This window comes from Lactuca saligna, chromosome 7, assembly GCF_052625555.1.
Source record: "Lactuca saligna cultivar CGN05327 chromosome 7, ASM5262555v1, whole genome shotgun sequence".
Taxonomy (NCBI): domain Eukaryota; kingdom Viridiplantae; phylum Streptophyta; class Magnoliopsida; order Asterales; family Asteraceae; genus Lactuca; species Lactuca saligna.
The window spans coordinates 109,048,168-109,067,200 of NC_136423.1; positions in this window are offsets into that span (position 1 = coordinate 109,048,168).

A 19,033-nucleotide genomic window follows, 5' to 3' on the forward strand; every position below is an offset into this window, starting at 1 on the left:
TAAGTTTTAGAAACTTATTTTCCAATCCTTCTAGTTGCATAAATGTCTTTAAATAGCTCTTCTATTTTTTAAAGTTTTATTTTATACAATCATCAAATTATCAAATTTATATACTACCAAACCTAAATGTTTGAAATTTTTTGTAACAAAATACCCTTAATTATTTAGTTTCTTCTACTATAAACATGATTTAGAGAATATATATCATAATTAGTATGAGTTTCATCTGTATGTCTACCATGGTTTCTTTAAGATGTTAATGACATCCTTCTTGTGTATAACTTATATAAAATTATTTTATTAAATAAACAATTAAAGGAAAATTAAAAAAATAATTATTTGGTTTTAAATTTTATGAAAAAATGATACAATTTAATATATTGACCTTAAAACAACATGTTTTGAAAGCAACAAATGGTAATTTCAAAGTTTGTTTTGAGAATATCATATTTTTAAAATATTGTTCCAATCTCCAATTGATAATTACTATAAGTTTGATGAAGTCAAAGATGATATAAATAGCTTTTATCTCGTGGAATTCTTAAACACACTCAGTGTTAGTGCTTTACCCCCTCATTACCTACATGAAAGTTGGATGCGTAATAATATTGTTACAGAATTTCGACACATCAACTGGTAATGCCACATGAAGAATGTAAAAGCATCACCGCCTAAAGCAATTGCTGAAGTAAAACAATCGCCGTTGTCGCATCGTGCAGGTCACCTACTAGTATATATATATATATATATATATATATATATATATATATATATATATATATATATATATATATATATATATATATAATATGCATAAAGTTTTGGAAACCCTTAAACCTAGAAAACCAGTAGAAATACTTATAAAAATATGCTTCCGACATATATAATATATACATTTGTTTTTAACTTTATAAAGATAAAAATCGCAATATTTATATTAATTCGCTGAAAAAAAATAATTTATAAAAAAATAATTTGTTCTTTTATTTTTTTTCATCGATTTAAATAAATAGTAGCAATTTTTAGGTTTGGAAAGTTAAAAAAAAAAAAAAAAGATATCTCAAAGTATTTTATTCATTTTTAGTGTTTTAGGGTTTTTTATGGTTATATATTTTCATATATATATATATATATATGTATATATGTTTTAATTGACAAAAAAAAAGGTTGAGAATGGAAGAATCATTCTCACCCAATCATTTATTTTTGTCGAAAAAGCCTCCAACGTACCGGCGGAAATGGGAAAGGAATGCACATGTATTTTCCAACAAAACACGTTTTCTTAAACTATGTTAATTATTATCTTAATATATTCAAAAACATAGTTTTTTCGGTTTTTTTTAAAAAGTTATTTTTATTCTCTACAAATAAACATCCATAATGATATAATTTTAAGATAAAATAAATTTTTTTTTATTATATTTTCAGCTATCGTGATTCATAAGTAAATAAAAGTGAATCTGGTTTTACTATAGTATATTCATTATTCACTTATGAATAAAAACTATGATTAATTTTTTTTTTTACAATTTAAGTATTATTCATATATGAATATAGTATATACTAAACATAGTATATTCATATTTAAATATTAGGCGATGCATTCACTTGTGAATATTACATAGTATATTCACTTGTGAATGCTACATGGTATATTTACTTATGAATATTAAATGATATATTCACCTATGAATATTAGATAATATTTTCATATGTAAATATTATATAGTATTACATAGTATATCACATAAGAATAGTATATAGTATATTCACTTGTGAATATTAGATCATATATTCACTTATGAATAATAGTTGCTATTTTCATATGTGAATATTGCAGAATATATTCATATATGAATATTACAATGTGTTTTAAAAAATATATATAATTTTTATATGTTATTCAGGTATGAATAACATAAAGACTTGCATATTTGTTTTGTGTTTTAATAATCACATATTGATTCATCTGAGAAAACATATTCATATGTGAATATAATGTGGTAATTTAGTTTATGCATTTCATCAAACAGTTGAAGTGCATACAAGTTAACTTTTTTAAAAATGTGATAAATATGATACTGTGACTATTTAAACCTTACAAAATAGTTGATTGCTAGAGAAATATATGAAAATTTCAAACAAAAAATGATTTGATCTTTTTCTAACCTTAATTTCGATGTTTTATTTGATGAACGATGTTGAATGAATGATACGAATTGAATTTTTTGTTGATTATCGCTGATGTTGTTCTAATGATGTTGGATGTATAATTAATCGTAGATGTTGAAGATATGTTCATATTCAAGCAGAATTGAATGTTTGATTGAAAGAGCAAAAAACAAATGAATATCAGTTGTTAGCTACTTCTCAACACTTACGTATTTGTGATTGAAGGCTATTATATCATATTTAAAAGTTTGTCACCGTGTCCTTTATGTTTGGAAGCAAATTAAATGAGTAGCTGACAATGATTCCCGAATTTTTAATCTTTTTTATTTTCTCAATTGAACTTACCTTTCTTTCTCTCTCTCTCCATATATATATATATATATATATATATATATATATATATATATATATATATATATGTATATGTTAAGGCTATATATCCAGTAGTTATAAAAGACTTTTTTTTTACTATAAAGATCTTTACCCTACTTATGTAAATACATAAATATGTCCAATATTTGTATTACACAGTTACAATGTACCACTTTAATACATAATTTTCAAAACCACCTATACCACTTTAACATGTAATTTTCAAAAAAAAATATGCAACAAATTTGTTATATTTAAACACCTGATTTTTGGTCCAAGTTGAATATTATACCTTATTAACTAAAACTAACTTAATTATAAAGAAATTAACGTTTAAATAACATTCTAGTTTGTTGATAAAAAAATGAAAATAGATTCGAATCATTATCTTACTTGTCATTTTAGTGACTAGACAAGTATAGAAAAGTATCTTAGCCAAATTATATATATATTAATTCACAAACGGGTTGGTGAACAGGAACTTTTAGTAAATTAGAATTTTGCCACATGATTAGTCCTTTTTACATATCTGCCACATTAATTTTTGTTTTACACGGTTCTAAACCCTGTTCTTTAACTAATTTAACACATTGGACACACCCACCGCCTTTATCTTTCCTTCTTTATTTGTTTTTCCCACGTAAGGTCAAACGTTCCTTCACCATTCGTCAAACCTTCCTGCTGCTTCTCAACTCTTCTTCCTTTTTCTGTCGATCACTTCTTCAGGTTTGTTTCTGTTCTTCGTTGTGCATTGTGTGTTTTTCGTTTCCTCTTTGCATCATGGCTCTTCCTTCCACTTCCCGTTTGGAATTCCGACAAGGGGTTTCGTCGTCGGCTTGCAGGTGACGACGACGTTGAGTTGACGGCAGAGAAAGACTGGGCATTCATGATGCAGAAAAAAGAAGAACAGCTTCTTCTTGTATGATGACATCTGCAGCAGATTCAATGGCCTCGAGGAGCGTGGAAAATACTTAATAAAGCACCTTAGCAAGACATGACTATGAATCCATTGCATCATAGTAAATTATTATTTTTTCTCCGACTTTTGAATTGTCGAAGCAAGAACTTTATGCAAGAGTCGAAGTACCAAAGGGAGAATTGGGAATTTTTCTGATAGGAGATAAGGGTGTTTTTCCTTGGCGCTATAAAATTCGCCCACCGGGGTTTATTAATTTGCAAATTCTTCCTCAGTTAGTTAAAAGAATGAAATTGGCTGATATTATGACGATACTAGGTACTATAGATATCATTATGGGAGAAGTTGATCGTTAAAATGATAATTGATACTCTCACTCATTGCTTACATTCGAGAAGTAGCAGATCTTATTGAAGCAGCTCAGACGAAATTAGAAGAAGCTTCGCATTTTAACCTAATTAATCAAATGCGAACCACAAAATTTTCATTCCAGATGCGAACACAGTTTAGTTCTTTAACTCTAAACTTGCGAAATCAAAAATTCATATGTTGAACCCATATGCGAATATTAACCCAATTGACTTCAAATTGATTCACAGATGCAAACACTCGATTGTTTTACTTTCGCAAAATGAGCATCAACAACTCCACAATCGAGTTTTTAAATTCTTGCAAACAACAATTTCACAGTCCTTGACTTCGCGTTTTTCTTCACAAATCATCCCTCAATCATTGAATTGTCGAAGCAAGAACTTTATGCAAGAGTCGAAGCACCAAAGGGAGAATTGGGAATTTTTCTGATAGGAGATAAGGGTGTTTTTCCTTGGCGCTATAAAATTCGCCCACCGGGGTTTATTAATTTGCAAATTCTTCCTCAGTTAGTTAAAAGAATGAAATTGGCTGATATTATGACGATACTAGGTACTATAGATATCATTATGGGAGAAGTTGATCGTTAAAATGATAATTGATACTCTCACTCACTGCTTACATTCGAGAAGTAGCAGATCTTATTGAAGCAGCTCAGACGAAATTAGAAGAGGCTTCACATTTTAACCTAATTAATCAAATGCGAACCACAAAATTTTCATTCCAGATGCGAACACAGTTTAGTTCTTTAACTCTAAACTTGCGAAATCAAAAATTCATATGTTGAACCCATATGCGAATATTAACCCAATTGACTTCAAATTGATTCACAGATGCAAACACTCGATTGTTTTACTTTTGCAAAATGAGCATCAACAACTCCACAATCGAGTTTTTAAATTCTTGCAAACAACAATTTCACAGTCCTTGACTTCGCGTTTTTCTTCAATTTCATCATTTTATGACCCCCATTTGCGAAGTTGAATATTTATTTCCAAAAATGCGAAACTCCAGGGACAATATTTGAAAATTTCTGTTTTCTTCCCCAATTCGCATTCTACTATGAAATACTTCGCATCTTCATTCTTACACCCTTCGCATCCATTCGCATTAATCACCTTCGCATTTTAACCTAATTAATCAAATGCAAACCACAAAATCCCTGCTTCTTAATTTCGAATATTCAATCAACAACTTCAATCTTTCGGTGAGTTTCTCATGATTATATATGATTGCTTCTCAATGTTTGTGTTAATCGTATAATTGAAAATTTTTTTCTTCTTCTGCGACTTCAATTTTGCTTCTCATTGAATTTGTTAATCAAGGTTTCTATTTATCTTTGATTCAGTAGTTGTTTATTAATTATTTTCTATCTTAAATTCTTTATTCGATCCACTCAATTGATCATCAATGTGTATGTGTATGTGTAAAAATAAGGTTCTCTTACGTATGTCTGTGTGTATCTCTTTAAAAATTGTGCAATTTCATTATTTTATGACCCCCATTTGCGAAGTTGAATATTTATTTCCAAAAATGCGAAACTCCAGGGATAATATTTGAAAATTTCTGTTTTCTTCCCCAATTCGCATTCTACTGTGAAATACTTCGCATCTTCATTCTTACACCCTTTGCATCCATTCTCATTAATCACCTTCGCATTTTAACCTAATTAATCAAATGCAAACAACAAAATTTTCATTCCAGAAAAAATTCATATGTTGAACCCATATGCGAATATTAACCCAATTGACTTCAAATTGATTCACAGATACAAACACTCGATTGTTTTACTTTCGCAAAATGAACATCAACAACTCCACAATCGAGTTTTTAAATTCTTGCAAACAACAATTTCACAGTCCTTGACTTCGCGTTTTTCTTCACGAATCATCCATCAATCATCAATCCAATTGAGAATCAAACTCATATGTTCTTGCTTTATCGATTCATCGACTACACTCATACAAATGCGAACAATACTCAATTTCAAAATCGATTGAAACTTATAGCAAAGCTAAATCCAACTTCGCATTCAAAGCAGTGTTATTGATTGCATTCATGAAATACTAACAAGATAATATATTATAATACAAATATACATATTTTAGGTGGTGAAATCGTAACAGCCTAACAATTTGGTATTTTCATTCCAGATGCGAACACAGTTTAGTTCTTGAACTCTAAACTTGCGAAATCAAAAATTCATATGTTGAACCCATATGCGAATATTAACCCAATTGACTTCAAATTGATTCACAGATGCAAACACTCGATTGTTTTACTTTCGCAAAATGAGCATCAACAACTCCACAATCGACTTTTTAAATTCTTGCAAACAACAATTTCACACTCCTTGACTTCGCGTTTTATTCACGAATCATCCCTCAATCATCAATCCAATTGCGAATCAAAACTCATATGTTCTTGCTTTATCAATTCATCGACTACACTCATACAAATGCGAACAATACTGAATTTCAAAATCGATTGAAACTGACTTCGCGTTTTTCTTCACGACATAACGTCAAACTATCCATTACCAATTTCCACATAAATATTTATCATCATTTAAATGCAACACAGCGCCAAAGGTGCACACTTGATTCCTGCTAGTTATTTATGAAAACGTTACAAAAAAATGCACATAAAATGCTGCCACATTACCAACAAAATCAATCCCCAATGCTCAAGCTGACCATTGAAGAAACTATATTTTTTTAGCATCATATATCATAGATCATATATACTTTATAAAGGTAGATGATATTGATTATTGAAAAAGATAAAGAGTATTTGCTGCGAAAATAGGTGCTAAAAGCTAAAAAGTTAACTACTACAATAAACAAGAAAACCACCATAAGAATGGTGGACATCCTCTTTATTTTCACAAGCTTGACTAGCATAGAAATTGCATTGATATACTAATCAGAAGCAAGAAATCAGAAAGTTGTTTTTTCGGAGGGGTTGGCTAATTAGACACCCTATTTTACCATTTAAACAACCCTAATTAATGTTTGAAATGTTTTTATTGGTTGAAATTGCATTGTTTTCCGAAAAAGATAATTACAATAAATTGATTATAGGTTGACTTTTTATAAAAATGATTACAGGGTGTCTAAGGGGTGTCTTATTAGCATCACCCTTTTTTGGAGATCTACAAGAAATAGGACAAGACTCCAATCGATTGGTTATTATACAGAGAATCAAATAATGGACTATGCAGAGGACGATTACCGTTTTTGGGCGTGATTGGATGATTGCTTGAGCGTGATTGACTCTTCGTCTTCTAAAATTTTGGCAATGTATTTTTATGCGTTTTCAATTTTGCTGTCCTTGAGATTCGCCGATCAAAATTCGGAAATAGTGATGCCCATCATAGAGCCTGATGAAAATAGTTTCTTGTGGATCAAAATTTATGCCGAAATTTTCCTTTACCTATAACAGCCGGATCAAGATTAAACACACACATATGCTATCCAATAAAGGTGTATACACTTAAGAAGTCTAGTTGGAGACTTATCGAAGCATCGCATAAAAAAAATATGTACTTCAGTAAGAAAGTCAAGAGTATTGATTTTTAGAAGTCTGTTTGATTTATGGATACATGTCAAAGCCAACGCGAGTGTAATTTTTGTGCTAGTATTGCATGTTGACAATACTATTCGTAGGTAACAATGTTTTCAATTTGAAAATTGCAAAGTCTGGGAATTGTTTCGCTATAGTAGACTTAAGGGAGAGGATACTCAATTTCTTTTCAAATCATGGTCTAGATTGTATAGTTTAATAAAACTTAGTCATAGGCATATATTAATATCATGTTGAAATGGTTCAAAATCGGAAATTCAATATATAAAAAATATTATAGCAAGAGAATGAGCATATATCAAATACTTATGTGAGACATAATGATCGATTCCTATATGCTTTGGATATAGGATCGATTACATAAGCTATAATATTCCCTTATTCTAATTTTTCAAACGGTCAGATCCTTGTGAGAAAAAGGACTCGAGTTTTCTGTGACTAAAGTTTTTAAACAACTATGAAGAACATTCTAAGGTTATACCAAAAGACTAATTGATTGTGGATAGTTATAAGTATGATATAAATTTGGAAGGACCATAGTGACATGATTTTAGATTCAGATGATTTTTTGATCTGAATTATGGTCATGTGGGAATATGGAAATGTTTCATAATGAAAGATGGTTAGTCTACATGTGACTTGGAAACTTTAATGCAAGAGAAGTGTTCAATGATTGTAATTTGAATTTGAACATTCATTAACATGGAATTGTTTCTAACAAAAAAAGTTCCAATGGGTATACTGTAATATCGAAGACTCAATCTTTGAGACTTTGGAGTGTTCATATCATAGAAGATTAGTGCATGTTACTTTGGAATTCCATCACATCTTGGATACTGATAAGAATTTGGAATTATGAAATAAGCATCATTGGAATAATGCGAAGTTGATCTGCTCACAAAGGAAGGGCCATAAATAGGCATAGTATGAATTTTCATAACACCACATGATTGGTGTTTAATTAAAGCGGTTAATTGATTACTGTAACATCTCGGAATAGCAAGAGTAGAGTTGAAAAACTAAAAGTGTAAGTTTTGGGGGGCAACTCGGCGAGTCCATGGATGGACTTGGCGAGAAGGGTCGCGACTTTGGTCGCATGTCAAATGGCCTACTCGGCGAGTCCAAAGATGGACTCGGCGAGTAGGTGCTGGGTGGAGAACACCCTAATTCTCGGGGTTGAGCTCTATATAAAGAACATTATGTTTCCTCCCCAGCCTCTTTGATTCCCCTTGAGCCCCAGAAACCCTAATTTCGTTGAGGAACACCATTGTTGGGCAAATTGGAGCTTGGAGAAGTGCTAGTTGAAGAAATCTTGAAGGAGAAAAGGCTTGGATCAAAGGGTTTTGCTTGGATTCGAGTTTCATTGCTGTTGGGGCATTCTTCGAAGGTAATATCTCGTCCTTGAGCTGCTATTGTCTAGATTCTTCATTTTTGGGGGTGTTGAGATCACATCTATTGGTGTTTTGGAGTCTAGAGGTTAGATCTGAGGTTGCTACCTCAGATCTGGAATAGAGAAGGGTTGGAGTGCCTGAAAGTCCCTGTGATTGAGTATGTAGTGAAGCTATCTTTTCCCAAACCTTAGCCCTAATGTGTATAATGCCTAGATCTTCATGGATTCACATAAAGTTTGCCACTTTACGTGATGGATGGGTTGTAGGAGGCTAGATCTATGTTTTGGATCAATTGGATGGCATGGGATGCTTCTGTATGGATTTAGACCGATGGTACTCAGCGAGTCACAAGGGTGGACTCGACGAGTTGCTTGAAGATGAGCTAGAACTCGGCGAGTTGGATGAACAACTCGGCGAGTAGGTTGAAGATAGCCTTGGACTCGACGAGTCTGTTCTTGGACTTGGCGAGTCTTGTGGAAGAGTCCTAATAATTTCTGCTTGAGTCGAGAATCGGTGAGTCAAGGGATGACTCGGTGAGTTGGGTGTGAGTAGACATAGAGTGGTTGGACTCAGCGAGTCTCGGGGTGACTCAGCAAGTCAGGTTGCGGATTGAGGGAAGTTCTGAACTTGGGGACTCGGCGAGTCATGGGGTTGACTCGGCGAGTAGAGTCAGTTAGGGGTTGACTTTGACCTTGTGCAAGGGTTGACCAGTTGTCTTCCAGGGGTATTTTGGTAAATAAGGGTATATATTGAGTTGAGTGTTTTGGTGTTCAGTGGAGGTGTTCGTGTCGGAGTTCGGAGCAGTGGGATCTTATCCTTTCAGCCGGCAGTTTCAAGGTGAGTTATCCTCACTATATCAACAGGGTCTAAGGCACCAAGGTCGGCCCTTTATTGGATTGAGATTCGGATATGGTTATTATGTTATTGTTTGATGTGTCTGCATCCTGGTAGTTAGGATGGTACATGCTGGAGACCTAATTAAGGTCAGTTTCCCGATATATAGAGTGATGCTATGCGAGTGACCGGTTAGGTCGGTAACCTGGTTGGGGTAATGATATGCTATGTGATCTGCTTGCTCGGTTTGTTGACTATGACTGTTATATGATTGTATGTTATGTGCACATGGTTGTTTGGACTGGAGAAGGGTTTAGGCGGGTCCTGCTTTGTGCTGTAGGCCAAGATACCCAGGGAGGATCGGTTATTCCAAAGGCCCAGCAAGCGGTCCGGATAGGCTGTAGGCCCCACGAGGGTGGACCAGACTTGCCGAGGCTCGGAGAGTGGACCAGGCCGACTGAAGGCCCGATGCGGGCGGACCAGTCACACTGTAGACTCAGAGAGTGGACCAGGTGGGTTGAAGGCCCGGTGCGAGGGCACTAACCACATTGTAGACTCAAAGGACATGACTAGACTCGGAGGATGGATACGGTGGACAGAAGGCCCGATACGGCGGACCAGTCACACAGTAAACCCGACCTGCATGGCTGTTCTATGTTCTGTTATGTTATGTATGCTTTTTATGATATGGGCCGGAAGGAAATATGTTTTGGACTGGAAGGTCGTAGCCTGGAAGGGCGTATATGTGGTTGGTATTTTGTGGGTATCTCACTAAGCTTTCGGGCTTACAGTTGTGGTTTAATGCTTTTTCAGGTTCTTCAGGCGACTGTGGCAAGGCGAAGGCGTGATCGTACCGCTCCTCATGATTTTTTAGCAATGTGATTCTGGGAATACTCTAAATGATCTGTATTGAAAACCTTTTTGTAAACGATTTAATGAAATCGGGTTGTTTTTTTGAAAAATTTAAATTGGTTGTATTTTTCGGTTGTTACAAGTTGGTACCAGAGCCTTGGTTTGAGCGAATTGGGGGAACACTTGTGTGACTCCAGTCTCAAATCGAGGAGGGTTTTCAAAAAAGAATTTAAGATGGTTTTCAAGATAAGTAAAGGAGGACGTGGAGGTACGATCAGCCGGAGCCAGTAAGTAACCCCAAATTACCATTCATGACATTTGTTTATTCGAGCTTTAATAGAATAGCATGCTAATGATAGGCTAGGGATCTTCAGGATTTCATGATAATGTTGCCTGTTATGTGATGCCTGTTAGCCTAGGGTTCCTCTATTGAGGGTTCCAGTGTTCCTCTAGGAGTGAGGATCGAGCGCTTGCTATGTATATATGTTACTAGGGTGTTGTGGAAGTACTTCATACAAATATGGGTAGGTCTGGAAGGTAGTATGGGCCCGTACTACTGAAAGCACAGGACCCATACGCGTATCAGGGAAACCATGACCTCTAGGGTTGGGTTGGGAGTTGGTTCTCGGGATAGTGCGAAGTGTCTGAGATTTCTGGTGGTTTATTTTCAGTATGGAGACTTCAGGACATGCTGGGAGTGGATCCGGGTCAGGTTCAGGAGCAGGAGAGGGAGTTCCGGGTGGGTCCGTACAGCCCGAGGTTGTCAGTCAGATGAGTACGCACGAGTTGGATGCGAGGATTCGTGAGATCCTGCATGATGAGGTTGCTGCATTGTTTCGGGCTGAGCTGCCGGAGTTGTTTAGGTCGATCAAGACCGCCATGGTGGAGTATTTTGATGAGTGCTATGCAGCTCTCACGGAGACGGCTGCCGCGGCGGCTACAACGGATGTAGCAGCGGCAGGGGGAGGAGCTAGTAGAGGTTTTCAGTATCGGGACTTCGATAATACGAAGCCTCCCACCTTTGATGGACTTCAGGATCCGATCGTTGCTATGAGATGGTTATCAGACGTGGAGGGATGTTTCTTCACGTGTTCATGCCCTACTGATCAGAGGGTGAGGTGCGCTCTGAACCTGTTAAGGCTCGGGGCAAAGGATTGGTGGAGGTTAGCCACGGGGTCATATTCGGATGCATGGAGGGCTGCGATTTCATGGGATCAGTTCAGAGAGATGTTCAGTACTCGTTATGTTCCGCAGGTCGAGAGGGAGAGGTTGGCTCAGGACTTCCTCGAGCTGAAGCAGGATTCGGAGTCGGTGACGGAAATCACCAGGATGTTTACTGAGAGGGCGGTGTTTTTCCCTGAGTTCGCTTCGGAGCAAGCTCAGATGTCCCGATATCTGAATATGCTAAAGAGAGACATCAGACAGTTTGTGTCCGTGCAGAGGTGCGGGACCTTTCTGGAGTTGCAGGAGGCCGCCAGGCAGCGTGAGTTAGAGATTGTGTTGTAGATGCATGAGCTGAGGCAAGCTCCGGTTCTGTCGCAGCCGGCGACGAAACGGTCTAAGACCGTTGATTCCAGGATGGAAGATTAGGGTAGCCACGTCTGTAGAAAGTGTGGAAGGGGTCATGCCAGAGTTTGTCGGTCTAGTGGTACATGCCGCAAGTGCGGAAAGGAGGGACACTATGCGAGGGATTGTCGGCAGTCAGTGCCGGTTCGAGATTTGAGGATATGTTATCATTTTCATCAGGTTGGACACTTGAGGGTCAACTGTCCACAGCTTGCTGCAGGACCGGTGCGGGCTCCAGCACCGGCCACGTTGAGGATCACAGGTGGAGGTCAAGGTGGAGCGGAGCCCCCAAGGGCTTAGGGTCGTGCTTTTCAGCTTGCTGCTGCGGGTATGTTTCTTTCCGTTATTTTGATTATTTATGATTATTGTGGAGTATCATTATCTGCTAGTCTCGTTGGATGGTTATGGAATTGCGTTTCGGGTTTTCGTGTGGTATCCGTTGTTCCTCGAGGGTTTGGCGAGTTGTGTTCGGGATTTCGTTTTGGTATCCTTTGTTCCATGAAGGATCGATGTGATTATGGATTAATACTTCAAGCTATCGGTGGATTATCTTTGTGAGGATTAGTGGTGGATGCGGCATTGGTTTGAATGTCAGGTAGCCTTTACAGTCTGAGGAATGGATATTTGAAGATTGGGTTCCTTTCGAGCGGGTGGTTCAGTGTGGAAATATGATTTTTATGAAAGTTGTTAGCACTGGTGAGAATCGATTTGCGTATAAGTGTTGGTTTTCTGCAAGGTTGTTTTGGGAGATCGGTGGTGGCGACCGGTGGTTAATTGATAGTGTCTTAAGTGGGGGAGAATTGGAAATTCTCCTGATGGTCGTTAGGCTTGAGAGGTTGCTTAGCTGCTTGGGGAGTTCAACGGTATTTCTATCAACCGAGAGTAGGCTCGTATGGGTGAGTAACAAGTATGCGGGGCGGAATACAGACCTAGGGCATTTGATTGTGGAAGGCCTGGGAGTAGGCCGGGATCGAGTATGTATGATGGAGATAGAGCTCGGAACCTCTAGAGGGATAGAACGGTATGCATGGGAGGCGGAATGATGAATGCTAGTTGAGCCGTCCGGATAGACTGAAGGCCGGTAGGCGTACCAGTCAGACCAAAGGCTCGGAGAACGGTCCAGCCAGATTGGCTGAAGGTTCTGAGAGTGGTTCAGATTGGCTGAAGTCTTGGTGAGGCGGTCCAGTCATGCTGAAGACTCTACGGGTATTGTTGGATCGGTTCGAGGAAATGTATTGCGTATGTTACAGTGTGATTACATTGGATGGTCTGGCCCGGGTAGTGATCTTGAGCAGTGAAGGTAGTGCATGGGCTTGAGAGTCCCTACGATGAGAGTCAGAGTAGTGGTGATGAACGGATATCGGGTGCGCTTTAAGGAGATGGTGTAGCGTGGGGTGAGCACCGTGGTACTTGTCATGGTGACAAGGCGGTCGAGTGGTTTCCTTGGTAAGGAAAGAGGGAGGAATGAAATCCCAAAAGGAAGTGTAACTTCACGGAAGTGAAAGCGGCAATGTAAAGTTATGATCGGAGTGGTCCGACGGTGGTTATTGAGCAGCAAGTGCGGCGGCGGTTTGGGATGACATCATCAGGGGATGCCTGCCGGGGTTGCAGAAGGGATTTCCGGGGCTGTAGAGTAAAGAGGCTCGTAAGGGATGCATATATTGAGTTTTGGGTTCCCAGTTTGATTTCGGGAAAGGATTTGTGTATCAGTGGTTCATCCTGAGGGATGTTTTGAGGATCGTCAGAGTGATGGGTTTCCTAACCCGAGGGTGCTAGAGCTAGTTCAGCGTGTGCATGCGATTGCAAGAAGAGAACTCATGGGAGTTGCTCTGAAGAGTATGTCTTTCTGTCAGCCTGGAATGGATAAAGTTGGACGCGGATCGGGAATCGGGTGGTGCATGATTAACTTCTAGCTCATATGGGCCGAGTAATGGTTGTGATTTGGAGCAGTAATGGATTACAGGTAATTCTCGGTTGTTGAGTGCGATTATCGGAGGGTACAGCTGGTGCCCGGCTTAATACGGTGGTCAGGACACCGTACGGAAAGAGAAAGTGATTTTGAGATTCGTTGGGTACGTCTTGAGGGATCTGGTCCGGTTAAGGCCAGGTGGCGCGTCTCGGAAAGTATTTTGAAGTTGAGTTGCCATAGGCTTCGAGGATGAAGCCTAATTTAAGTGGGGGAGAATTGTAACATCCCGGAATAGCAAGAGTAGAGTTAAAGGACTAAAAGTGTAAGTTTTGGGGGGCAACTCGGCGAGTCCATGGATGGACTCAGCGAGTAGGGTCGCGACTTTGGTCGCGTGTCAAATGGCCTACTCGGCGAGTCCAAAGATCGACTCGGCGAGTAGGTTCTGGGTGGAGAAAACCCTAATTCTCGGGGTTGACCTCTATATAAAGAACATTATGTTTCCTCCCCAGCCTCTTTGATCCCCTTTGAGCCCCATAAACCCTATTTCATGGAGGAACACCATTGTTGGGCAAATTGGAGCTTGGAGAAGTGCTAGTTGAAGAAATCTTGAAGGAGAAAAGGCTTGGATCAAAGGGTTTTGCTTGGATTCGAGTTTCATTGCTGTTGGGGCATTCTTTGAAGGTAATATCTCGTTCTTGAGCTGCTATTGTCTAGATTCTTCATTTTTGGGGGTGTTGAGATCACATCTATTGGTGTTTTGGAGTCTAGAGGTTAGATCTGAGGATGCTACCTCAGATCTGGAATAGAGAAGGGTTGGAATGCCTGAAAGTCCCTATGATTGAGTATGTAGTGAAGATATCTTGTCCCAAACCTTAGCCCTAATGTGTATAATGCCTAGATCTTCATGGATTCACGTAAAGTTTGCCAATTGATGTCATGGATGGGTTTTAGGAGGCTAGATCTATGTTTTGGATCAATTGCATGGCCTGGGATGCTTCTGTATGGATTCAAACCGGTGGTACTCGGCGAGTCACAAGGGTGGACTCGACGAGTTGCTTGAAGATGAGCTGGAACTCAGCGAGTTGGATGAACAACTCGGCGAGTAGGTTGAAGATAGCCTTGGACTCGTCGAGTCTATTCTTGGACTCGACGACTCTTGTCGAAGAGTCCCAATAATTTCTGGTTAAGTCGAGAATCGGTGAGTCAAGGGATGACTCGGTGAGTTGGGTGTGAGTAGACTCAGAGTGGTTGGACTCGTGAGTCTCGGGGTGACTCGGCGAGTCAGGTCGCGGATTGAGGGAAGTTCTGAACATGGGGACTCGGCGAGTCATGGGGTTGACTCGGCGAGTAGAGTCAGTCAGGGGTTGACTTTGACCTTGTCCAAGGGTTGACCAGTTGTCTTCCAGGGGTATTTTGGTAAATAAGGGTATATATTGAGTTGAGTGTTTTGGTGTTCATTGGAGGAGTTCGTGTCGGAGTTCGGAGCAGCGGGATCTTATCCTTTTAGCTGGCGGTTTCAAGGTGAGTTATCCTCACTATATCTACAGGGTCTAATGCACCAAGGCTGGCCCTTTATTGGATTGAGATTCGGATGTAACATCCCGAAATAGCAAGAGTTGAGTGGAAGGGCTAAAAGTGTAATTTGGGAAAGAGTGACTCGGCGAGTCTATGGATGGACTCGGTGAGTAGAGTCGCGACTTGGTCACGTGTTAAATAGCCGACTCGACGAGTCAATGAGATGGACTCGGCGAGTAGGCGCTGAGTGGAGAAAACCCTAATTCTCAGGGTTGAGCACTATATAAAGAGCATTATGTTCCCTCCCCAGCCTCTTTATCACCCCTTTGAGTCCCTGAAACCCTAAAATCGTGGAGAAGCACCATTGTTGAGTGGATTGGAGCTTCGAGAAGTAATTGTTGAAGAAAGTTTGGGAATTTGAAGGTGTGGAGCAAAGGGCTTTGCTTGGATTTGAGTTTCCTTGCAGATTGGGGCGTTCCTTTGAGGTAATATCTCGTTCTTAGGCTGTTGTTATCTTGTTCATTCATTCTGGGGTTTGAGGGAAGCTTATCTTGGGTTATGTTGGAGTCTAGAGGTTAGATCTGAGGTTGCTACCTCAGATCTGGTATGGAAGAGAGTTGGAATGCAGGAAAGTCCCTGTGTTGAGTGTTGGTTGAAGCTATCTTGTCCCAAACCTTAGCCCTAATGTGCAAAATGCATAGATCTCTTTGGATTCACATAAAGTTTGCCACTTTACGTGATGGGTGAGTTGGAGGAGGCTAGATCTATGTTTTGGATCAATTGCATGGTCTGGAATGCTTCTGTATGGATTCAGACCGGTGGTACTCGGCGAGTAACATGGGTGGACTCGACGAGTTGCTTGCAGACGAGCTGAGACTCGACGAGTTGGAAGAACAACTCGGCGAGTTGGATGAAGATGGCCTGGAACTCGGCGAGTTTTATGAACAACTCGACGAGTAGATTGAAGATAGCCTTAGAATCGGCGAGTCTGTTCTTGGACTCGGCGAGTCTTGTCGAAGAGTCCAAATATTTTCTAGTTGAGTCGAGAACCGGCGAGTCAAGGGATGACTCGGTGAGTTGTGTGCGAGTGGACTCAGAGTTGTTGGACTCGACGAGTCTCGGGGCGACTCGGCGAGTTAGGTCGTGGATTGAGTGAAGTTTTGAGTATGGGAACTCGGCGAGTCATAGGGTTGACTCGGCGAGTAGGGTCCGTCAGGAGTTGACTTTGACCTAGTAATTGACCAAGGGTTAACCAGTGGTTTCCAGGGATATTTTGGTAATTGTTGATTATGGTTTTGAGTTCAGTGCATTGGTGGCTATCCAGTGGTGGAGATCGTATCAGAGATCGGAGCAGCTTGGGTTATCTGTTCAGTCGGCAGTTTCGAGGTGAGTTATCCTCAATATATCTATAGGGTTTAAGGCACCAAGGCCGACCCTTTTATCGGATGGAAATCCGGGTAATTGTCTGTTGTATGATATTGCGGGATATGGGCCGGAAGGCGTTACGTTATGTGCCGGAAGGCATTACATGTTGTGGGCCGGAAGGAAATGCGATTTTGACCGGAAGGTCATGGCCTGGAAAGGCGTATCTGCGTAATTATTATGTTGACTGAGTCGTAGGGTGATGTTATGCTAGTGATCGGCTAGGCTGGTATCTTGGTTAGGGTAATGATATGTTATGTGATCTGTTGATCGAGTTGCTAACTGTGAACTGTTATATGATTATATGTTATGTGCATGGTTGTCTGGTCTGGAGTGTAACTCGGTACGCATGGTTGTTCTATGTTCTGTCATGATATGTATGCTTTTTATGTTGCGGGCCGGAAGGCGATATGTTAAGGGTCGGAAGGCAATATGTTATGGGCCGGAAGGCATTACGCTATGGGCCGGAAGGCGATATGTTTTGGACCGGAAGGTTGTAGCCTGGAAGGGCGTATATGTGGTTGGTATTTTGGGGGTATCTCACTAAGTTTTTGGCCTTACAGTTGTGGTTTTTATGTTTTCAGGTTCTCAGGGGTCTGTGGCAAGGGAAAGGCGTGATTGTACCGTTCCTCGCATTGGTGTTTTATGAAATGGACCTGGGAAATACTCTGTTAAATAATGTATTGAAAACCTTTTTGCAACAACGTTATTAAAATAGACTGTTTTTGAAAAGTTTTAATTGTTTCGAAATTTCGGTCGTTACAAGTTGGTATCAGAGCCTTGGTTTGAGCGAATTGGAGGAACACTCGTGTGACTCCAGTCTTAAATCGAGGAGCGTTTTGAAAAGGGGAAATAAAATGGTTTTGTTTTTTTAAATTAAGTAAAGGAGGACACGGAGGTACGATCAGCTGGAGCAAGTAAGTAACCCCAAATTACCATTCATGACATTTGTTTTATTGAGCTTTGATAGAACAGCATGCTAGACTTAGGCTAGGGATCTTCAGGAGTTCATGTTAATGTTGCCTGATTGTGATGCCTGTAGATTAGGGTTCCTTATGGGAGATTCTCAGTGTTCCTCTAGTGGTGAGGGTGGAGCGTTGTTATGCATGTTTCTCTAGAGTGTTGTGGTAGTACTTCATACAAATATGGGTAGGTGTGGAAGGTAATATGGGCCCATACTACTGAAAGCACAGGACCCATACGCGTATCAGGGAAACCATGATCTCTAGGGTTAGGTTGAGAGTTGGTTCCCGGGATAGTGGGAAGAGTCTGAGGTTTTCTAGTATATTTTCAGTATGGAGATTTCGAGGCATGCTGGAAGCGGATCCGGGTCAGGATCGGGTGCAGGAGGAGGAGTTGCGGACGGGTCAGTACCGCCCGAGATTATTGATGAGCTCGTGCGAGTTGGATGCGAGGATTCGCAAGATCCTGCATGATGAGGTTGCTGCATTGTTCCGGGCTGAGTTGCCGTAGTTGTTTGGGTCGATCAAGACCGCCATGGTTGAGTATTTTGATGAGCGATATGCGGCTCTCGCGGAGACGGCTTCCGCGGCGGCTACAGTGGCTGTAGCAGCGGCAGGGGGAGGAGCTGATAAGGATTTTCAGTATCGAGACTTAGATAATACGGAGCTTCCCACCTTCGATGGAGTTTAGAACCCGATTGTTGCTATGAGATGGTTATCGGACATGGAGGGGTGTTTCTTCATGTGTTCATGCCCTGCTGATCTGAGGGTGAGGTGTGCTCTGAACCTGTTGAGGCTCGGGGCAAAGGATTGGTGGAGGTTGACCACGGGGCCATATTCGAATGCACAGAGGGCTGCGATTTCATGGGATCAGTTCAGAGAGATGTTCAGTACTCGTTATGTCCCGCAGGTAGAGAGGGAGAGGTTGGCTCGGGAGTTCCTTGAGCTGAAGCAGGATTCGGAGTCGGTGATGGAAATCAACAGGAGGTTTACTAAGAGGGCGATGTTTTGCCCTGAGTTTGCTTTGGAGCAGGCTCAGATGTCCCGATATCTGAGTATGCTAAAGAGAGACATCAGACAGTTTGTGTCCGCACAGAGGTGCGGGACATTGTTGGAGTTGCAGGAGGCCGCTAGGCGGTGTGAGTTAGAGATTGAGTTGCAGTTGCGT